Source organism: Episyrphus balteatus, chromosome 3, assembly GCF_945859705.1.
Source record: "Episyrphus balteatus chromosome 3, idEpiBalt1.1, whole genome shotgun sequence".
Lineage (NCBI taxonomy): Eukaryota > Metazoa > Arthropoda > Insecta > Diptera > Syrphidae > Episyrphus > Episyrphus balteatus.
The window spans coordinates 2,753,317-2,775,252 of NC_079136.1; positions in this window are offsets into that span (position 1 = coordinate 2,753,317).

Consider the following 21,936-nt stretch of genomic DNA (forward strand, 5'->3'; position numbering starts at 1 on the left):
GCATATGGGCTGAGAGACTTGAGGCCTTGAGGGTTAATGACTTGTAGCCTAGCAACAAGCAACAAAAATTCTGAGTTATTCACATTATGTGCATTAAACAATTGTATTCGAAACTTTGAATAAATAAACACAAAATATTTGTTTATTTTTAATTGTTGAAACGTGAAATGTTAAAATTTTATAACAAAAAAAAAAAAAAAAAAAAAAAAAATAGGTTGTTGATATAGAAAATTCATACATAAGAAACTCGGCAAAAAATAAATAAAGAAGAGTTTCAATACTTATTTATAATTTTGGAAAAGAAACATTTACATTAATAATATTGCTTAATTTTCGATTCAATTTTTGAATCCATTAATAACTGAGTAGATTTGTTGCTGTTGAACTTTTTCTTTGTTTTGATCTATTTAAAAATGAAGAACATATTGCAGGTACACATACAGTATTGACCATCAACAATTGCAAAATTTATTTCGATGGGTAGGGCAACTTCATAGTTTCTTAATGGGTCGTACGAGCTTGCTTTTAGAGTTTAAGTTGCTAAAATGTTTAAATCTTTTTACATAATTACAAACGAGAAAGTTTTGATCTTCAAACGAAGTATATCTACCATTTGGTTTTTTGCATACAAAAGAATTAATAATTTTTTTTAAATTAATTTTTGTAAATGACCTTTTCAAACATTTTTCAAAAAAAAAAAAGAAAAAAAAACTTATCTATCCGTTTTAAAACAAAAAATTTGTTTGAAATCCGTTAAGTCGTTTTTTATTGCTAAAACAATGAGAAATTAGCTAACAAATCCAAAAAAAAAAATGCATTTTTTCTGGATATTAAAGTAAAAGTAAAAGAAGAGAAAATCATATCTAAAGAAAATCGCAAATAATTTTTTTTGTCAAATTAATTTTTCTACGAAAAATTTATAAACATATTTGCAAAATTATTTTTCATTAGATATTTTGTTCGAAGGTACTGATTATGGATTCAGCTCTTTTTTAAGTATACAAACCTATGAAGTTAAATAATTTTTAGCACATTTTTTTAACTTTTCGATCAGTGGGGGGTACTAATCTGAAGTGATATGAATATAAATGAATCGGTCATTTCAAAAATAACTTAAGTCCAGCAGTTAATCTTTTGCAAGATTCAATAAAGACTGTTTCATTGGCAACAAAAAAAAATGAGAGTTAAGGAATATTTTGAACTGCGTATAATAAGTAAGTAAGTAAGTAAAGTAGTAAGTAATTCATTTTTATTCTACTTTTCTTAGCATTGTTAACAAAAAAAAAAAAATGAATTTAAAACTGAACTGCGTAAAGTATGGCCGGAAGATTTCAATACTATGTTCATCTCAAAAAAATTATTAAAAATATATTTTAAATATGTTTGAAACAGTTTTTATTGAATCTTGCAATATTTTAACTACTGGACTTAGGTAAGTGATTTTTGAAATGACCGATTCAAATATATTTACTTCAATTACAATTGCTGGTTCTTGTGTTCCTATTTAAGCTAACTATTGGCGAACATTTAAAAGAAAACGGAAGCTACGTAATAGAAGTTTGCGAGAGCCGTATGCACATTAGTTCTGCATATCCAAGACTAATCGGGAACAATTACCTATTGAGAGGTCGAATCAAATCACGACACATCAGTTCAAAGGTTAATTTTACATACATATTAGTAAGCAATGACGAAAATGTATCCAACACAAGCAACGCAATTGAAGCATATTATTGTAACTGTCTTGTTGGTATGAGGACTGTTAGGTGCTGCGCTCACGTTATGAGTATTTTATGGTACTTGGCATTCGCTCGGCATCATGAAGATATTCGAATACCAGCGTTATTTTTAGAAAATATCCTTATTGACGATTTTAATGAAGAGACTTAATGTTAAATGTAGTAATTCTTTATTATCAATTATAATTAAGGTTTGAATAAAATAGAAAAAAATGATATTAATTTTTTTTTAATTAATTTTTTTTTGTAAGTTTTCTTTGTTTATAATATGTTTTTTTTTTTTTTAAGTAGTGTTACTTTTATGTATATGAAATAAAAGGTTATAAACTGAAGATTGCAGTGGTGTAAAAAAAAGTGTATGTCATAACTTATTTTTTCGAGATATCAGTCGTTGAAATCAGTGTTACGGAATTTTTTTCAAAAAAAGTCTAAGAGCCATATATAAAAAAATACTGATTTTAGGAAAAAGATATAAGTATCAGTCGAAAGGTATGACTCTAACCTTTCATTTGGTACCAAAATTGTTTTTCTAGGTTCCATATTTCGGATGCTATGAAGAGTTGTTTTGAAAAATTCCGATTTTTTTGATTTTTCCGTCCGCAACTTCAGACTCAAATATCTCGAAATTCCCAAAAGCATTTTTGAAAATATTTGGCTCAGTAATAGGGCTTAATATAAGCTTTCATTTAATACTAGTCTCGTCAGTGTACGCCCTGGGCCCAAAAATGGGTCATGTCCTTTCCACCAATTTGTTCCATTCCTAGACCACACCTGATTTCAGGCCACTGAGTGTCTCTGGATGGGTAAAATGTGTTTTAACCTATTCCCAAAGTAGTTTTTCAACATTCTTAGATAGGATTCATATCTGGACTTATCGTTGGCCAATTGTCGTTAAATTTGTAAATCTCTTTTCTATGATGGATTTGAAACAGCTTGCGCTTATTGCATAAAATATGCCAGTCGCAACTGTATTACTGAAGACTTGTGATATAATTCCCCGAATCCAGCAGGTTGGATGTGGGCTATGGTATCTTTTAAAAGAACTCAAAAGGTTCCTTTTTAGTTTCATAAACTTTCTTGAAAATCCTTCATAAAACCTGAATAAATTTCGTGTTGTAGCATTATGTTCCGGAAGTTTTGGATCAGGTGTGATTTTCTATCTTCATCCAATATTCATATATAGTCTGTGCTGGACTTGGGGTCCCCGAAGATTCTTTCAAACGTTATCGTTGATTAAAGACTGCTTGCAGCTTTTAGCAACGACAGTCAATCCACACTTTATTTAATAATAATTGTTATCATTGTCATCTTGGATGTCATTGTCATGTCTCCATTTGGTGATCAAATGTCGTAGGCTATGGTCTGCTTCCAATTCCTATTATCGAAAGATAAAATAAAATCAAATGTCCTTTATTAAATAAAAATACAATAAAACTAAAACAGTTTGATTTTTCTATCTGCAAACTGCAATGTGCTTTTGTATACCTACTATTATACTATTTCAATAAAAAGAACTTACGTTCCACATTCGGCTTTCCGAAAGTAAAACCCCCTCCATTCAAGCTTTCCACCTGAATGTTCTTTAAAAGCTTTGTTCTGTTCGAATCAAACTTTCGAAGTTTAAATAAAACCAAACATGTCTACAGATTCGCTCCAAACATGCTGCGATGCAGTTTGTTTTTGTTTACGCACTTTTTTACAATCAATTCTTCAACAAGTGAACACGACGAAAGGAACATGGGGATTGGGGAGCAGCGCATGGAGTAAAGCAGCATGGCGTGGCGTAACTTCTGTTCTCTCTGTTTTTTGTTTTCTTATTATTTTTTAACAGCTTTAGCTTTCATGTTGTTTTGGAAAACAGAAAACGTGCTGCTCACGCTTGGCGAACCCTCTGCCAATGTTTTCTTTTTTTTTCGTAACGTTTTTTGTAATGCGATCAAACTGACCCGTTGATAATGTTGTGTGAGCTTGATTATCTTTTTCTCCACTTTTGCAGCGCGCTTTTGTGTTTGTGCTTCTAACGGATTGTAGAGAAATTCGCGTCTCGCGGTGTTTTCTTTTAATAATTGTTTGTTGGCGAGATTTAACTTTTAAATGTTTTGTCTCACTCGCACAGCAGCCGCTTAGTCATGGCCGTTTGTTATTATTTACTTTTTGTTTTTGGATTCACTGTGTTTAGTTTGGTCGCGTGAGATTTTTTCATGTCAAACTTTTTTTTTTTTTGTTGATATTCCTTCCTAGTCTGTTTTGTTGTTTACGTGTAGAGATGATGTACCGATAGCGTGGTTTGGTTGTAAAAAAGAAAACTCGGTCGGTCGTTACCCCACTAAGTTAGTTTCGCGGTTTAGGTTTAATTGGTAGAACAAGTATGAAAATGTAGGTAAAAAGTAATAAGCAATTAGATGTTCCCCTTTTAGCTCCCCTAGATTTGCCATTTTTCATGATTTGTTTTAGATTTTTATTTTGTTTTGATTTCGAATTCGAAGATTTGTTGTATTGAATTGTAAAGTTTTCGGTGTGAGGGAGTAGGTGAAGGTATGAAACTTCCGGTTGTTTGTGAGACGGCCATTTTCAATAACTGTTCTTATCGTAACTGAACTGTTGAGTGTGTTTACTATACAATTTCATCAGCATGTTCGCTGTGCGACCTTGCTGAATGAATGAATGGAACATTACTCATTTTTACCGTAGGTAAGTTAGGTATGTTTGTATACTCACATAATCTACTATGTATGACGAATGCTGTATTAATTTTTTTGCACGATTTTGTTGGGGTTCGCTTCTGTAGATTTCTTTTATTTTTGTCCATTCCGTTTTTATTTTTTCTTTCTTTTTGTTTAACCACTTAACTTACCTCTACCTTCTAGTTACTTGTTTGTTTGTTAACGAATGAAAGACGAAAGCCAAGAAGCATCGTTCACCGTAGCGTAGCATTACCCCCTTAAGGTAGATAAGATAGGTAGGTATTTTGTATATTTGCCTCTCTTTGGCAGCGGTTAAAGTAGGTCAAAGAAATTTTCTTTTGATTCATAATTTTTGTTATTGCATGATGATTATTTTGATTATGTGTTGTTGTTTGATGGAACGAGTTGGATGGTGTGTTTTTTTTTTATGGGGCAAGTTATTTTGTTTACAATTTGCTTGAAAATTAAGATATTTAAATTCTAAGTGCCAAGGTAGACAGGTAGGAACTGGAAGGTACCTATAAGAAGTTTGGAAAATTTAACTAACTTTTAATTTGTAAATTTTAATAAGTGGGTATACCAACCTACCTACTTTGAAAATTGCTCTAATGGTGTGTTTGCCCGTGTGGGTAGGTAGGTACATGTAATGGATTTCCAAGTCAAAATTTGGAGGAAAAAACTTTTGAAAAAATTATTCACAGCTTTATTTTTTAAGACTTCGAATTTAAATACAAATTTAATGGTACCTACAATTAAGTGCCCTTATTATTGTTTTTACTAAAAAATGAAAATTAGATTGATTCTATGAAATATGAATGTCTTTTAGCTTTTGAAAAAGTTTAAAAATAGGACGGTTAGGAGCCAGGTAGTCCTTATTAACAGGCCGCCTCCACTGGGCATATAAACGCTGCCCGGTTCTTGAAAAAATCCAATGGAGGCAGAAAAATCCATGCCCAAACTAGGGTTGCCAACTTTTTTAAGAAGGAATAGAGTATATTTGATTTCAGAGACGAAAAAAAGAGTACATTTGAAAAAAGAAGAGTACCTACCATTTATTTCAAGTCTTGAAAATGTATTTTTTGGTGCTTCTTGCAGTATATAACAATATTTTTGTTATTTTTAAAATAAACGTTCGAATTCAAAATTCATATAAATTAAGAGCTCATTTTTGATCAATTTCAATGAAGCCCTATTCCTCTCATCTCACCACTTCATATTCATGACCCAAAATACTCTCTCAGTGAATGCTGAAGTTGCAAGAACAGATAGTGTATAGCTCACAAATTTCGCAGTTACCAATATGATTCATCGAAATAAAAAGAAATATGTAAGAAGCTTCACTCAAACATAAATAACTTCAATTTTTACAAGAAAAAAATCTAATGTTTTGAGGTCTTAAACAAAACAAAGTAAAATAGAGAAAAAAATTGTAATTAAAAAAAATTAAACTAATAGTCTAAGAGCCGGCAGCATATTTTGGCAGTTTTGATATAACCGAAATTCGAGTGTGCACATATCTAGATATGCACCACAGTATATCAACGGAACAAGTCTGGCAGTGATCTTTTTCAGCTTTCCCTTGCCAGACGCATCCAAAGTGCAGCAAAAAATCAATTTTTGGCGTTTTGGTATAACCGAATAAATGATACACCAAAAAATCATAAAAAATCCCCTGATTTCGAATCTGTGGGTACCGCAAGTTTCTTTTTCAGCTTTCCCCCCGCCAGACCGCTTTAAAGCATTTTTAAGTGCATTTTTCTAATAAAAAACCTTATTACTTATTTTCTGTTAGGTATAACCGTATGGTGGTAACAAATTAATATTCTATGTCTATTCCAGTACTAGAAAATATAATTTTTAGCCAGCTATTTTTCAGCCTTCCCTCTGCCAGACGCATCCAAAATGCAGTCAAAAATCAACTTTTGGCGTTTTCCTAGGTATTAACCGAATAAATGATACACGAAAAAATCATAAAAAATCCCCTGATTTCAAAAATATGGGTACCAGAAGTTTTGTTTCAGCTTTCGGCCCGCCAGACCACTTTGAAGCATTTTGAAATGCATTTTTCTAATAAAAAACCTAATAGCTTATTTTCTGTTGGGTATAACCGTATGATGGTAACAAATTAAAATTTTATGTCTATTCCTGGTTTAGAAAATATGAGTTTAAGCCAGATATTTTTCAGCCTTCCCTCTGCCAGACTCCCTTAAAGGTTTCCCAAACAGGTTTTTCCATAGAAAAAACACCTAGTTTCTGTTTTTTTCTTATAAAATTGAAATAATATTTTTTGTTTAGAGTAACCATATGATGACCAAATATTAACATTCTCTGCCTTTTCCTGATTTAGAAAATGTAAGTTTAAGCCAGTTTTGTTTGAGCCTACCCTCTGCCAGACGCCCTAAAAGTTATCTCAATAGTACGGGAAAGTTAGATTTTGCTATATGGGGCATGGGGGTCTGGGAAAAAATCCGAAATGCATTTTGACTTCAGGGCTCGAAAGGCATAAAGACACGAGTCGTAAACCAAATTTGGTTCAATCGCACCAAGAGTCATTTGGCCGCCATTTTTTTTTTTTTTTAATACAAATTTTAGTTTTTCACATAACTCGCGTATTTTTGAACCTACAGAAAAAACAATGTAGGTATGACAAACTTGAAATAATTTAATTTTCTACAATATATGTTAAATAACATTTTTCGATTATCCCTTTGGTTTAAAAGTTAGGGTGTTTTTTTTTTTAAACACGTCAAAAAGTGATTTTCTTATTTTTGTCATATCTCTTTTACTTGAGCGTTTTTAAAAAAATTTGTTCGTTGTAAAAGTTGTAGATCTTTTAATTACCTTCATTTGTTACAATATTGGTTTTTCGATTTGACACACCGTTTTCGATCTGTAGGCAAAAAACTTCAAAAAATTGCAATTTTTTGTATAGGGACAAACGGATTTTTTCCCAGACCCCCATGCCCCATATAGCAAAATCTAACTTTCCCGTACTATTGAGATACCTTTTAGGGCGTCTGGCAGAGGGTAGGCTCAAACAAAACTGGCTTAAGCTTACATTTTCTAAATCAGGAAAAGGCAGAGAATGTTAATATTTGGCCATCATATGGTTACTCTAAACAAAAAATATTATTTCAATTTTATAAGAAAAAAACAGAAACTAGGTGTTTTTTCTATGGAAAAACCTGTTTGGGAAACCTTTAAGGGAGTCTGGCAGAGGGAAGGCTGAAAAATATCTGGCTTAAACTCATATTTTCTAAACCAGGAATAGACATAAAATTTTAATTTGTTACCATCATACGGTTATACCCAACAGAAAATAAGCTATTAGGTTTTTTATTAGAAAAATGCATTTCAAAATGCTTCAAAGCGGTCTGGCGGGCCGAAAGCTGAAACAAAACTTCTGGTACCCATATTTTTGAAATCAGGGGATTTTTTATGATTTTTTCGTGTATCATTTATTCGGTTAATACCTAGGAAAACGCCAAAAGTTGATTTTTGACTGCATTTTGGATGCGTCTGGCAGAGGGAAGGCTGAAAAATAGCTGGCTAAAAATTATATTTTCTAGTACTGGAATAGACATAGAATATTAATTTGTTACCATCATACGGTTATACCTAACAGAAAATAAGTAATAAGGTTTTTTATTAGAAAAATGCACTTAAAAATGCTTTAAAGCGGTCTGGCGGGGGGAAAGCTGAAAAAGAAACTTGCGGTACCCACAGATTCGAAATCAGGGGATTTTTTATGATTTTTTGGTGTATCATTTATTCGGTTATACCAAAACGCCAAAAATTGATTTTTTGCTGCACTTTGGATGCGTCTGGCAAGGGAAAGCTGAAAAAGATCACTGCCAGACTTGTTCCGTTGATATACTGTGGTGCATATCTAGATATGTGCACACTCGAATTTCGGTTATATCAAAACTGCCAAAATATGCTGCCGGCTCTCGGTCTATAATATTTCTGAAAAAGTAAAAAATTCTTTTTTAAACATTTTTCTTTAATATTTTAAACCTTTTTTTGTAAAAATCAAGGTATTAATATTCTATAAATTTTTTTATTTCGATGAATTGTATTGATAATAGCAAAAGTTACACCAGTTCAAACATTGCAAGATCAAGAAAAATAGCATCAGTTGCGATTCATTTTTTTTTTTTCTATAAAAAAAAACAAAGTTTAAGTTTTTGAAAAAAGCTTACTCCTTCCTTTGATGCAATTTCATTCCAAAATAGAATTAAAAAAAAAATTAAAATTTAAGTCTGACTAAGAAACAAACAAAACAAGTAGATTATACTAAAACAACGACCAAAATTATAATTGTTCAAATTTAGAAATTATAAGGTCGAATATTTTAAACCTCGTGTTTTCTTTTTCATTCAATTATCTTTAGAAATATGAAAGTTATCCACCAATTTGTAAACGTTAAGATGTTTATGAGGTGGTACACTTAGCCTTAAGTAAAAAAAGAGTATTTTGACGTACTCTATCAGAGTTATAGATTATAGAGTACACATACGTGAAATAGAGTACAATACTCTTTTCTAGAGTACGGTTGGCAACCCTAGCCCAAACAGACATATATCTTGTCGAAGAATCTCGTTTTTTGAACATGAAATGAGCGTTGTTCAAATCATGGGCATGATTCTGACGTTTCGTATACGTGTAAGGTTTTTAAGACGAGTCATTTTACCTCAACATTCAAGAGAAAACCTTAGACGTATACGAAAGATAAAATGAGACGACGTGACATAATTTTCCCAGCGAAAAAAATTGTTCTCTTTGTGGATTGGATTGCGGCTGTGAAGTTGGGCAGCTGTATGCTCAGTGGAGACGCTGTGTAATCGTTACTCCTGTATCATGAATGTGTTATTTGAATTTAACCATAGAAATTGCAACATCTTTATCCTGCAATTCAAAGATGACATTCAAAGTGTTTCAACTGGAGTTAAGTGAAAATAAAGATAAAAATATAAGCAACCCGAATATTTATAGATCCCTAATATTTGCTAAATATTTAATGGAAAATCTGATTCCCTATATTCTTTTATGAACACTTATGTTGGGAAATCAAGAAAACCACAAAACAAATACATAGTTCTGTTGAAAACTATTTTAAAATTATAAGGATGGAAAACGAAGAAAGTTTGAAAATTGGTCGTTTTATCCATATAAATTATGAAAGAATAGAATCATCGTTCAAAGAGCTTAATCTTCCGAAACAAATCTTAACATAACAAAAAACAAGAGGAAATTAAATGAACCTGATAACTTAGACTCCGAAGAAAATTGGACTAAAAATTGTAAAACTAGTTGAAATAAACGAAAAAACAATTAATCTCAGTTTCAATGAAAACGAAACCATTAGTAATAATATCTATTACAACGCACCAAACCCACCTTGACAGTATTTTATTGGATATACAATTAATGTAAATGATAACTCGAATATGATTTATTTATACGGTGAAGATTTATTTAACACTTTTTGAAAACAACTGGCTATGCAATTTTGTAATTAATTATTGTACCATTTTATTTATACTCGAATCAAAACATTACAAAAAAGTGGCATACGTTCAATGCAAAATAAGTCAAATTATATTGTCTAAAAATTGTGAAGAAAGCTTTTTTTCAAAATTGAATAAGGAATGGTTTGGTAAAGATGGTATTTTCATGCCATTTAACGTTTCCTACGTTGATTTAAATACGAACAATTTGTATGTATTTGATTCTGCTTGCGAAAATAATAAGATGAGAACTGACATATTTATTCGAAACTTGGCCTCAATATTTTCCAATGTTTTTCCAGAAACAAGTTCAAAAAGAACTTTCAAGTGACAAATGTTGAATATTCAAGACAAAAAGATAATTACAATTGCGGAATTTTTGTGTTGTATTCTATTCAAGAAATACTTAAGGGCAATCAAGATATTATATCCAATTGTGATGAATCAAAAAATCTTTAAACATCCATTGAACATGTTTAGTTTGCGGTCAAGCAGAAGTCGGCAGGAAAACAAATTTGGATCACTGCATTACGTGCAAAAAATGGACCCATTTAAACTGTCTGAATCACCCTAATAAAACGAAACATCTAATAGAAGATTCTTATTTTTTTTACAACTGTGACTTGTGTTCAAGGTGGCTGACGAGTAATGAATGAGTACCTAAATTTATTAAAGTGGGCATAACCAGTGGCGTACTTTGAGTCGCTGGGGCCCCGGGGTAAGACTAAATTTTGGGGCCCCTTTGATATTTGGGGGCCCTTAGTTACAAAAAAAAATTACGTATACGCCATACGTTTTTTTTTGTATGGCTTATGCCCCATTCACAATATTGCGAGACGATGAGACGAGAGCGAGACGTTTTTTCTGAACGTTTTCGATTTAAATAAAAATCGTTTTAAAATCGTATGGAAATTCAAAATACTGCGATTTTTTATTCTATAAAGTAAAGAAAAATAAAAAAAAATAAACAGTATTTACTGAGAATCGAACTCCGGGCGGAGAAGTTGGGAGGCAATCACCTTCTCACCTGAGCTAACTCGAATGTTTTACATTGAGAAAACTTTTATTCATATGAACTGTCAAGAATATTTTTATATTAAAATTTCATTTTCGAAAAATCGTCGTCTCGTGCGTCCTTTTTCCAAATTTTCGGAATTTCAACGCAACGAGAATCGGAATATTGTGTATTGTTTCATATATTTTCATTATTTGGAATTTTTTAAAATCGTCAAGGAAAATCTCGTCTCGCTCTCGTCTCGTCGTCTCGCAATATTGTGAATCGGGCATTATTTATTTTTAGGTTTATTTTAATGTTTTAATATGTTCGTAATGCACTTTGCTATACTTACTTAAAATGTCTTTCATAAAAGTAGTAAACACTTGTACTAGGGGCCCCCAAAATTAAATATTTAGAGACCCCTAAAATAAAAATTTTTTAGCTAAGAATTGATAGTTCTTGGGGCCTCTGTTCTGAAGTAATAAATACATATTTTATTTTCCATCATCAGACATAATTTTTTTTATTTTGGGGCCTCTGAAAAATTATTTTTAGAGCCTCAAAATTAAGTGCTTAGAGGCCCCTAAAATATAATATAATTTTTTTGGAGCCAAGAATTAATAGGTATTGGGGCCTCTGTTCTGAAGTAATATTCGGAATGCCACCAATAACGTAATGTTTTTATTTTGGGCCCTGATGTATTTATGTTGGGGCCCCTGAATTTATATTTAATTTTTCATTTGATTGTTTCTTTCATGATTTTTTAAGTAATATTTTTTGGGGCCCTAAGATAAAATTATAATTTTTCTTTTAAAAAAGCAGTTTATTTTTTTTGGGGCCCCTGGGGTAACTTTGTTTAAAATCAATATACATATATTGTGTGGCTACCAATGCATTATACATTACACTGAATGACATAATTTGTCTCCCTGGTTACTTCGTAACTCAATTTATCAATAGTTTCCTTCTCTGCATTGTCTCCAGTGGGGGCCCTGGGGTCGGTCGGGGGCACCGGGGCACCGCCCCGCTTGCCCCAAGGTAGTGTACGCCCCTGGGCATAACTTTTTTTAAAGAAAAATAAAAACTCAACAATATCGCCCCCAGATACCATTTTTTTGAAAATCGATCCATTATTACAGCGTTGACGAAAGTCCAAAATGTTTTTAAATAATTTTTTGATGTTTTTTGCGTTTTTTGCCATAACTTTTTTGTTAAGACAAATAAAAAAAAAAACTAAAAAATATGGCCCTAGATTTTGATTATTTGAAGCGATTGCCATTTATTTTATGAAATTCAGTCCATTATTACAGTGGTGACAAAAGTCGAAAACTTTTTTAAAATAATTTTTTGGATGTTTTTCACTTTTTTTGGCCATAACTTTTTTGTTAAGACAAGTATAAGAAAAACTAAACACTATCGCCCCGAGATTTTGATTAATTGAAGTGATCGCCATTTATTTTATAAAAATCAGTCCATTATTACAGTGTCGACGAAAGTCCAAAATTTTTAAAAATAATTTTTTTGATGTTTTTTTGCGTTTTTTGGTCATAACTTATAATAAATAGAAAAAAACCAAAAAAAAATGCCGTTTAATTTTTTTTAAATCAGACGAGTTTTTCGACTTTGGTGGCTGTCCAAACCTAAGCAGACAAATTGTCTGCAAAGTTCAGGAACATACAAGTTTATCTTGTTTTCCAATCAAAAGGCACTCCCAAAAGTAAAAAAGTAAGTTTACAAATAAGTAAGGTAAGAATATATGGTTTTTAGCAAAATAAAAGTGTTTAAATGCCCAGCAGCTTCTAGACTTTTGTTTTTTGAATTTTATACAGTTTCAAAATTTTGCAATAAGACGTAAACCATCTTAGAAATTTTAACTATATTAGCAAGCATATCTGACGCAGTCGTGCATTTAATTTTCTCTAGGTTTGAACACCGATCCTTCCTTTTTGGACTGTAAATATAATTTTGTCGTTCCAAATGAGCTCCTACCGACATGCATTCACACAAAAATCAATAAAAACTGATGTCACATTTGTCATATTTCATTTACTAATTTGATTACTAGGTAATTATTAGGTAGGTATAATTATCACATCTGTCAATAAAAATACGATATTTGTTTGTTTGTTTTGCTTCCATCGACAAACACACCGTATGTTATCTTCCATGCTAATCGTCTCTGATAGTAACGCCGCTTTTAGACAACATAACATTTCAATTATCAAAAACAACTGAACACATAAAATGACTGCTAAACCATTCATTTATCACATTTTTTTTTGTTTTTATTTTTGATCCCTCAAACTCTAAACAATAAAACAATGACACATGTACAATTGTATACAAGTTCCTATACAAAATACAATAGATGCAACCCACCATAATTATCATCTTGCCTAATATGCATGACGAGAGCTGATGGATAATGACAGTGAATATTGTGCTTATTTGCGATATTAATGTTGCATTGATGACGGACGATGTCAAGTCAAGCCCCGTCCTTCGTTTTGGGCCAGGGGACGAAGAACCCCCTGCTCGTATCAATTACAAAAATATGCGTGCATATCCGCTGCCAGTCAAGTCTCTTTCAGATGTTGGTTTATTGGAAACTATGGCCGCATTGCTTTGTAAACTCATGATCGGATGGGGTCAGTATATGATGAGGAAGGTAAGCAAGAACGGATATTATCCCCTGCTGATAGTCATAAACGCTTTTTATTTTGAAACATAAAATTTGTTCACCCTAAAACCGGTGTTGCGTATCGGTTTTGCCATATTGTCATATTGCACCGCCATCCAGATCCAGTGTCCTCTTCATGTCCTCGAATAGCAGCTATCCGATGATACTGCGAGTTCTGAGGTTTTAATATACAAAGATTCCTACCTGCATATTTCTGTTACATAAACTTAACAAAAGGGAATATTGAAAATGAAACTTCCAAAGATGCTGGTGGTACTTAATGGTTAAGTAAAAGTATTCATCGTTCATCTGGCGATAGATTTCCTTTTTTTTGAAGTAACATTTACCTGCTGACAAATACAAATTAGGAATCATGTCAAATAACATTCATTGTCCGAAGAATAGAGTAATTAGTCTAGATTGAAGGGATAATCTGGTAACTTTTTAAATGGTGGTTTATTTTCGATTCGATTTTATTGTCAGCAGAAGAATTAACACCGACTAGGTTATGTAGGTAATTGTAGAATCAATTCATTAAAGTATAGCATTCAAATGAGAGAAAGGGTTTTGATAAAAGAACAAAAAAAAAAAATACTGATTTTTTTTTTAATAAAACATCAATCGTTTGTCCGTAACGCAATGATCACGATCAGCTTTATTTTAGAAATTTTAGAACAAAATTCGTTATTCGATGATTCGTCCAACCCAAAGATTTGATTCGTGCATTTTTTTGTTTTTCGTTAAGTCCTAGATGACGGACATATTCCCAAGATCGTTTTAAGCTCCTGCGGTGCAATAAACTTTTCGATTACATTTTTTCCATTTCAGCATTTTTTCCCATAGATAATGAGTTAGATGAGGAACAAAGCCATTATTTTAGAACAATTTGCGTTATTTGGTAACGTTGTTCAAGTGCGTATGTATGTCATCTGGATATTTAACAAATAAGTATAGGTACTAAGTGAAAATAAATTAAATTAAAAAAAAATCAATTTGGTGCATTTTTTTGACGCCAAAAATCTTCACTGTTTCTGTTAAGCCTATAATCATTTTTTTAAAATTGCAACAAAATTAAACTAATTTAAAAATTTTGTTTTCAAAATTGCTCTTAATAGTCAGTAAGTCAAAAATGGAAAACCATTGTCCCATTTCATTCTCAAATATTTTCTAATTTTTAGTAGAATATTATTCGCTAATTACACTAATTTACAAAACATTAAACAAAACATTGGACACCAAGTGCCCAGGAAACTCGAAAATTTTATCTAAAAAAATATTAATGGATTCGTTTTCGAGATATGATTTTTCAAAGTTTCTTGTCGTTTTTTTCCCCAGCATACTTAGGGCCGTTTTATTCACTATTAGTCAACTTTAGGAAAACTCTGAATCTGGCAAGCTTGAGAGTTAACTACAACTCGAGATTAAAATCGCAAGTTGAAAATTTGTTTTTTTCAATAATTTTGTTCTTAGCTCCATAGTTTCGAACCAAAAGTTGGCCAACTTTCCCTTTTAAAAATATCCCTGGGATACTTGTGACAATTAATAAAATAACATGTTAATTTCAAATGTTATTTTGAATTACATATGTCACTTTTTTAAATTAATGGTTTCGAATATCATGCTATGTATATGTTTAATTAAAAACCAATGTAAAACATCAGAGCCAATAAAAAAAGTAGAATTTCCGAGGTCACGAAAAGAAATTCCGAACCAATGGCTCTTTTGCAAAGAAAAAAATCAATTTTGTCACACACATCAATTTTTTACTTATTTAAAATTATTCAGGAAAATATACATATAAACAAAAAAATATTGTTTTGACCTAAAGGTTCCAATTAATTGGTAGGTGAATATAATTTTCCAAAAAAAACAACAATTTATTGTTCTCCAATAAAAAGTTTCTTCATTTTTTAAATTAAAACTTATTTTGAAAAAAAAAAAAATGAAAATAAAAAATGACATTTCAAAGCAAAATCTCAAGTTTACTTGCAAACTTCTGATATTTTCCGAAGTTGAGAAAATCAAAAGTTGATAAACTTGAGATTTGAGAACTGAAAGGTAAAACCGTCAACTTTCAGTGAATAAAATCGAATTGTCAAGCTGAAAATAAAAATTCTCGGGTTGTTTTCAACTTTCAGTGAATAAAATCGCCCTTAGTATACGGTTTATATCTTGAGTAATAAACGATAACTCTGAACAGAAAAACCGGCACCTGAAAGCTGAATAAATAAGCAACAAACACTGGAATAACTCTTTTGGATCACTCCAGATGTTTAAGTGCAATGTATCAAAACATTTTAAAAAAATCGATTTTTAAAGGAAATTTTTGCCAAACAAAAATTTCTTAGTGAAATAAAAAATCTAAATCTTTTATTCCTCATAGTTTTATATTTTTAATGTGGTGTGCACTTTCTGGCAAAAATAACAAGATAATTTTCTTTAAAATCTATGGATAAGTTAGAAAGATATGATTAATTTTGTAACTTTTGGTGCCTTTGTCTATAACTTGAAAAGGAAGCCGAATTTGAAAATTTTTAAGAAATTTAAATTTAATTAAATTTCCTATCGTTTTTATGCATTTTATTTCATTTCTCTCGTAAAAAATACTTAATACGTACAGATATTTAAAAAAAAAAAACATTCTTTAACCAAAAATGTTCCAGACTTTGTTTTCTTTATAAATCTATTTCAAAAGAGCAGGAGATATTTTACCTTTCCATTACCAGCAGTTAGATACAGATGTTTAATCTAATGAAAGGAATTTGTTTCATTATAAGATTCAAGTGGTACACCTAAAGATTCCTCAGCATCTTTGTCCGTAAATTTTTTTAAACCTTCGAATCAAAGAAGTCCATATGGCAGTTATATGACTTTGGGTTGTAATTGCATTCAGTTTTTGCATCTTTATTTCTGAAAAACCGAAACCAACTTCGGAAGTAAGACGCACATTGTCTCACTTCAGTCAGAGGCGCATCATGGTACTCTTCTTTAAAATTTCACTGTTAGCCCTTAACCAAACATTTCTAAGAACAATAACCCAGCGGTGGTGATAAGGTGTACCTACTTAGCCTTTTTAGTAAGTAAAGATGTTTGCTTATTGGTTTAATGGTAATTGTCCAACCAATTCATTGATAATTTCCTGAAGCCTTTGAATATTCTTGAATGAGTAGTAAGCACCCATAGAAATTGTAAGCCAGCAGGGTGCATTCTTCTTTGCATCTTGTTTTCATAGAATCCTGAAAAAACGGATACGGAAGTATAAATGACTCAGAGACCTAGTTATGCAATATATTGGATTTCGTTTGACTCACTTCGATGAGAAGCACCTTGAATTAAGTCGATCGGTACGTGCCCTGACTTATAAGTTCTATATTCTTCCTTTGGGTATTATTATACCTGTTTTATAGAGCTCTTAAAGAATCTATATCAGAGAACAATAACTCAGCGGTGGTGATAAGGTGGCTCTCTGTATAATGAACACATTTCCTCCTCGTCCTTATCCTCTTCGTTTGGTTGCATGCCAAATTATTGTGTGGCAAAACTTCCACAGTGTACGTCCAGGTAAAGTATTCATTGTATTTCATATAATTTGTGCAACCAATTGATAGTTGAAATTTGGAACGTGATGCAGGGTGCACTATGGCATTTTAGTTAAAATATGTATTTTTTTTTCTGTAATAGCCTTTTATCAGGGAAAACAAAAGAACAAAAGTTGACTTCAAATATGGTATTCCTCCACCCTGGGGTTTTGCTTTTAGTTTTTATATATTTTTGTGTGTACATTGGTTCGCCCTTAATGATTTTGAACAGCTGCTGCTGCGCCCGGGTGATGTTTTATAAAACGCAAGGGGGTTGTGGATTGGAATCGAGGAATTGGGAATGGAATCTCCTGTGTGTGTTTTTTTTTATGTATAGATATAACAATAATACCAAGCCGAATGGAATACCTAATATGTTAGCACAAAAACTAAAATTAAAGCTGATTGCGCACGCGTGCCCGGTTCAGTGACACGGGGATAAAAATATACAATTTGAACGTTCCTATATGAAGTCTATTTTTAGTTTCATCTGTAATTGAAATTTCGTTGCCAGTGCCAGCGTGCCTAATTAAAATTTCAATAAACAGAGAATCTGTGATGTGTGAAGTTAAAAAAAAAAAAATGTTTGATGTTTTAGCCTCACCCCTGGTCCATATGGGGTTTTTGTTGAATTCTAAATACGAAGTGCGTAGATAACAGATAAAAACTCAGGTTCTATATGGATTTTTTAGGGATATATTGATGAAGGGTACCAAGTACCTACTTTGTCAAGCTAAGCAACGAACAGATGGCCTTGGATGTTGTTAGATACTTGAAAAACGAAAAATATACGCAAAATGAAACAAGTAATTTTTGTTCTGAAGCCCAGAAATGCGTATACAGAATTTTTTTAATTTCATTTGAAATAGCGAAGTTGCGAAATTTAAACGTTACAATTTAATGTCACACGACTCACAAAATCTGACTCCAACGCACAATGCCTGATATTGAAGAAGAGTTCACAGAAGGAGTATTATGCAAAATTTTAATAAAAGTGCGACCATTCTGGAAGCGGAACCCTAACCTCTTGTTTTAATGTGCTTGAAGCTCCATTTCTATACTATATTTAACCCTGACCATAGTTCAAGAAGTAGTCTCCAGTCCAAGTATGTGAATAGTAAAAACTTCAGACGTTTTGTACCTTTACAGGACAACAAGAAAAAGACAACTGTGTTTAATTATTCCTATGATGCAGATCAGACCATTGCACCTATTTGTTAGCGTTACAATAACAATGCAAAATCCTTCTTTTTTTGTAACGCAAATGAATACAATGATCTGATCTGGATCACGGTGAAAATAAAACACAGCTACATAATATTATAAATTGGACGCCCGAAACCGAAAATGTTTCCAGCTTGTAGGAAAGTTCCAGTCAACTTATACAAAATCTAATTGCCAATTTTGGCACCATCAAAAAAGAAAAAAAATCATCATGCTGTTTTAGGCGTAATTGACGTTGGATTCCACTGAACTTGGAAGACAGCAAATTAAATGCCACACGGAGAAAAAAGGGCACCTTAAAATAAAATGATGCCCACCTTAAAGCCTTGTACGCAACTGAAGCGAAACGAAGATTTTTTAAGTCTCCAACAGTGGCGTATTGAGGGGGGGCTCAGGGGGCTCAAGCCCCCCCAAGCCTTCAAAATCATGCTACTATTTAGCTGATTTCATCATAATCTACATGATTAACTGAAACTTCTTCGTAAATCGTAGAGATTTAGAGGCAGCTCAAATGATCGAGCCCCCTCCAAATTCTAAAATGGTTGTTTGTGTTTGTTTGAGTTGAGGTTTGGGATTTTCAGGATTTTAGTCCAATTCAGAATTCTTCAAATAATTTGTTTGTTGTTTTGACGTCGAATTACATCACCGTTAAATTTTGCAAAGCTTCTATGCAATCACGTCGTATTTTATTGTCTTGAGTATATTACTTTTTTTCAAAAATAATATTTTTCTCAAAGATATTGGAAATACAAATTTTTTATATCTCAATATCTTAGTGGTCAACATAACTAATGGTTTATTATAGTATTAAAAAAGGAACATATTATTAAAAAATAAATATTTCGGATTGAACATCAAAAGAATTTCATTGAAAATTAGTTTTTGAGACTTTTACGTTCTGCATTTCACTTATTGAGCATTCACTTGCGTTGCCGATAGTGAAATTAGGTGTTCTACATTTTTTTCGCTCATTTCGATTTTCATTTCGATTTTCTGATCGAATTCAATTCGCTTTGTTTCTGCTCGTGAACTTGGTGTCTTTTTAAATTAATCTCCAATTTTTGGACAAAATATTACCAAAACTTATATTTTTATTGTTTTGTAATGTTTATTTGTTGTTAATTTAATACAAAATACATAAAACACATGAGGCATAAAATATCATGCCTCTCTGTTTGCAACCTCATTCGCTTTACACTTTATCTAATTCATTTTTCTTTGAAAATTTGCAATAGTATCGCCCATGTTCTGCATTTCACTTGCATATTTCATATGTAACGCAAAATGTGACTTCTTATTTTTTCTTTTAAATTCTGCTTTTTTCCAATAAAGTTGCCAATAAAATTGCATCCATGTTCAAAGTAGCAGTAATTTAACTTTAGAAACAAAATAAAAATGGATGATCCTTCAGTTTTGACAGTTCGAAGTATTTTCGAAATCGATCGAAGATCAATTTCACGTGAAATTGAAAAGTGATGCCAGTTCACTTTCGGTCGAATTGCGGAAATATTGACATTTATACCGAAAAAAGTGATGAGTATAGCTCAAAAACTAGACGTGATATTAATAAATCCGTAAACAGTTTTGAATTCAGCACATGAAAAAGTTCGAACGAAAAAGTGTTTTTTGTTTTTTTAAGATTACTAAACACCTTGCTGTTTGTGTAAAATTTTTGGGATACAAGAACTTGGAAAAATGTGAAAGGAGACAGTAGTACGAAGTTGTCGGGAGCAGTAAAATGCTACTATACGACTTTCAGTACAGCAGCACAGCGCTTTTCTCTCGATCAAAGATGAATAAAAAAAGAGACAAATTTGTAGTACATTTACCTACTAAAAATGTTTGAAACATTTTTCAGCCCCCCCCCCCCAAATTTTTTTCTGGATACGCCACTGGTCTCCAAAGTCAATATCGAACATGTTAACGAACAAATACCATCGAATACAAATACTATGTATGTCAAAGTGAAAATAACAAAAATACAAATCAAAAAATTAAAAAAAAAACATCAGAAAATAAGTTTTAAAACAAAAACAAAAAAAATTAATTTCATTCAGGATTTCGTTGTGCTATTTTTGTATGGAAAATTTCGTTTCGCTTCAGCTGCTAATTAGGCTTAGAACAATACGATGTCCGCTTAAAATAAGTGGATTCCACTTAAAATCTGTTAAATTTAAGATGAACTTCATTTTATTTTATTTTAATCTTAATCTTAAACAGAAATCCGTTTTATTTAATGTGGAATCCACTTGTTTTTAGGTGGTATTTTTTCGTACATTGAACAGAAGATTGGGTTGCCAAACTCCCAATCATTCTATTCGGTTTAAAATGTTTTTCTTCTGGAATTTCAGATCTCAAAAGTAAGTGATTGGCAATAAGGATGCCGAAAGTGGACAGGCCGACCAACAATCGTCGGACGTCATCATCCCGAATTTAAATGGTTTTCATTTTCATTTCAACAATACATTTGATCAGCTGTGTGTCCTTGCAACTTGACATTCCTTTTTTCCTCTTATTTTCTTTCATCGACAAAAGGATCAAAATGAATAGATATGCCCATCTGAATACATTAACATCACAAAATATGGTGTTGAAAATACCGTCCTCCTCTACTGAATAGGGTGAGAGGGTTGTTAATGACACAGAGACAAGAAAAATATCAATATTTAACGAAAAAAAAAAAGGTTGAAACATATGCGCTTCTATGGAAAAGGTGCATTTTCACGAAAAGGGATAGTAAATTTTTATTTATTTATACCTTCACTTTTCATTTGGGGTTTTACTTATTTTGTTATAATTTTTTTTTTGCAATTCTTTTGTTGAAAAATTCAGATTTTCGTCAAATTCTTCTTATTTTCATAGAATTATTTGTTTGGATATTATTTGGTTGGCATCTGCTTATCGATGCGATGATTGACCCTTTCTTCGATTAGTGTATCGAAATCGGAATTTCATTGTCCTAAGGTGTGTGTATTATTCATATTGGGATTGAGAATTGAGACTATAATAAAAATAGAAGAGTTGGCAAAAAAAAAAAAATAAAAGGAAAAGTGATGAATGATTGTTATTCATTCGACAACCATGCCAGGTGCAAACTGGCATTGAAATTAGTAGGTATCTTTCTTGGTTTACACTTTTACTTTAAAAGTCTAAATCTTAAGTCCAAACAGACAGGCAGACGATTATCACACAAAATGTCATTTTAAGTAAAATTTATCAAAAAATTAATTCAAAAGTTATTATTTCCGGATTTCACTAAAAAGTTGCTAGACATAACTTATAATGACATTAATGACACTTGACTGCAGACAAAGTCGATTAGTTGCTCTAGACTCTACCTTTACCTTTCTATTGTTTTGTTAATTAGCTGATTGTAATGTAATTACCTGTTCACACACCAAATGGGTCTTCTTAGATAATTTGAATATCATTCACTAGCGTCGAACTTGCAGAGACAGTGTAAACGAGTTTTTGATTTATGAAATGAGTCTTGTTTATGTGCAATTTTTCTACTGGAGAAAGAA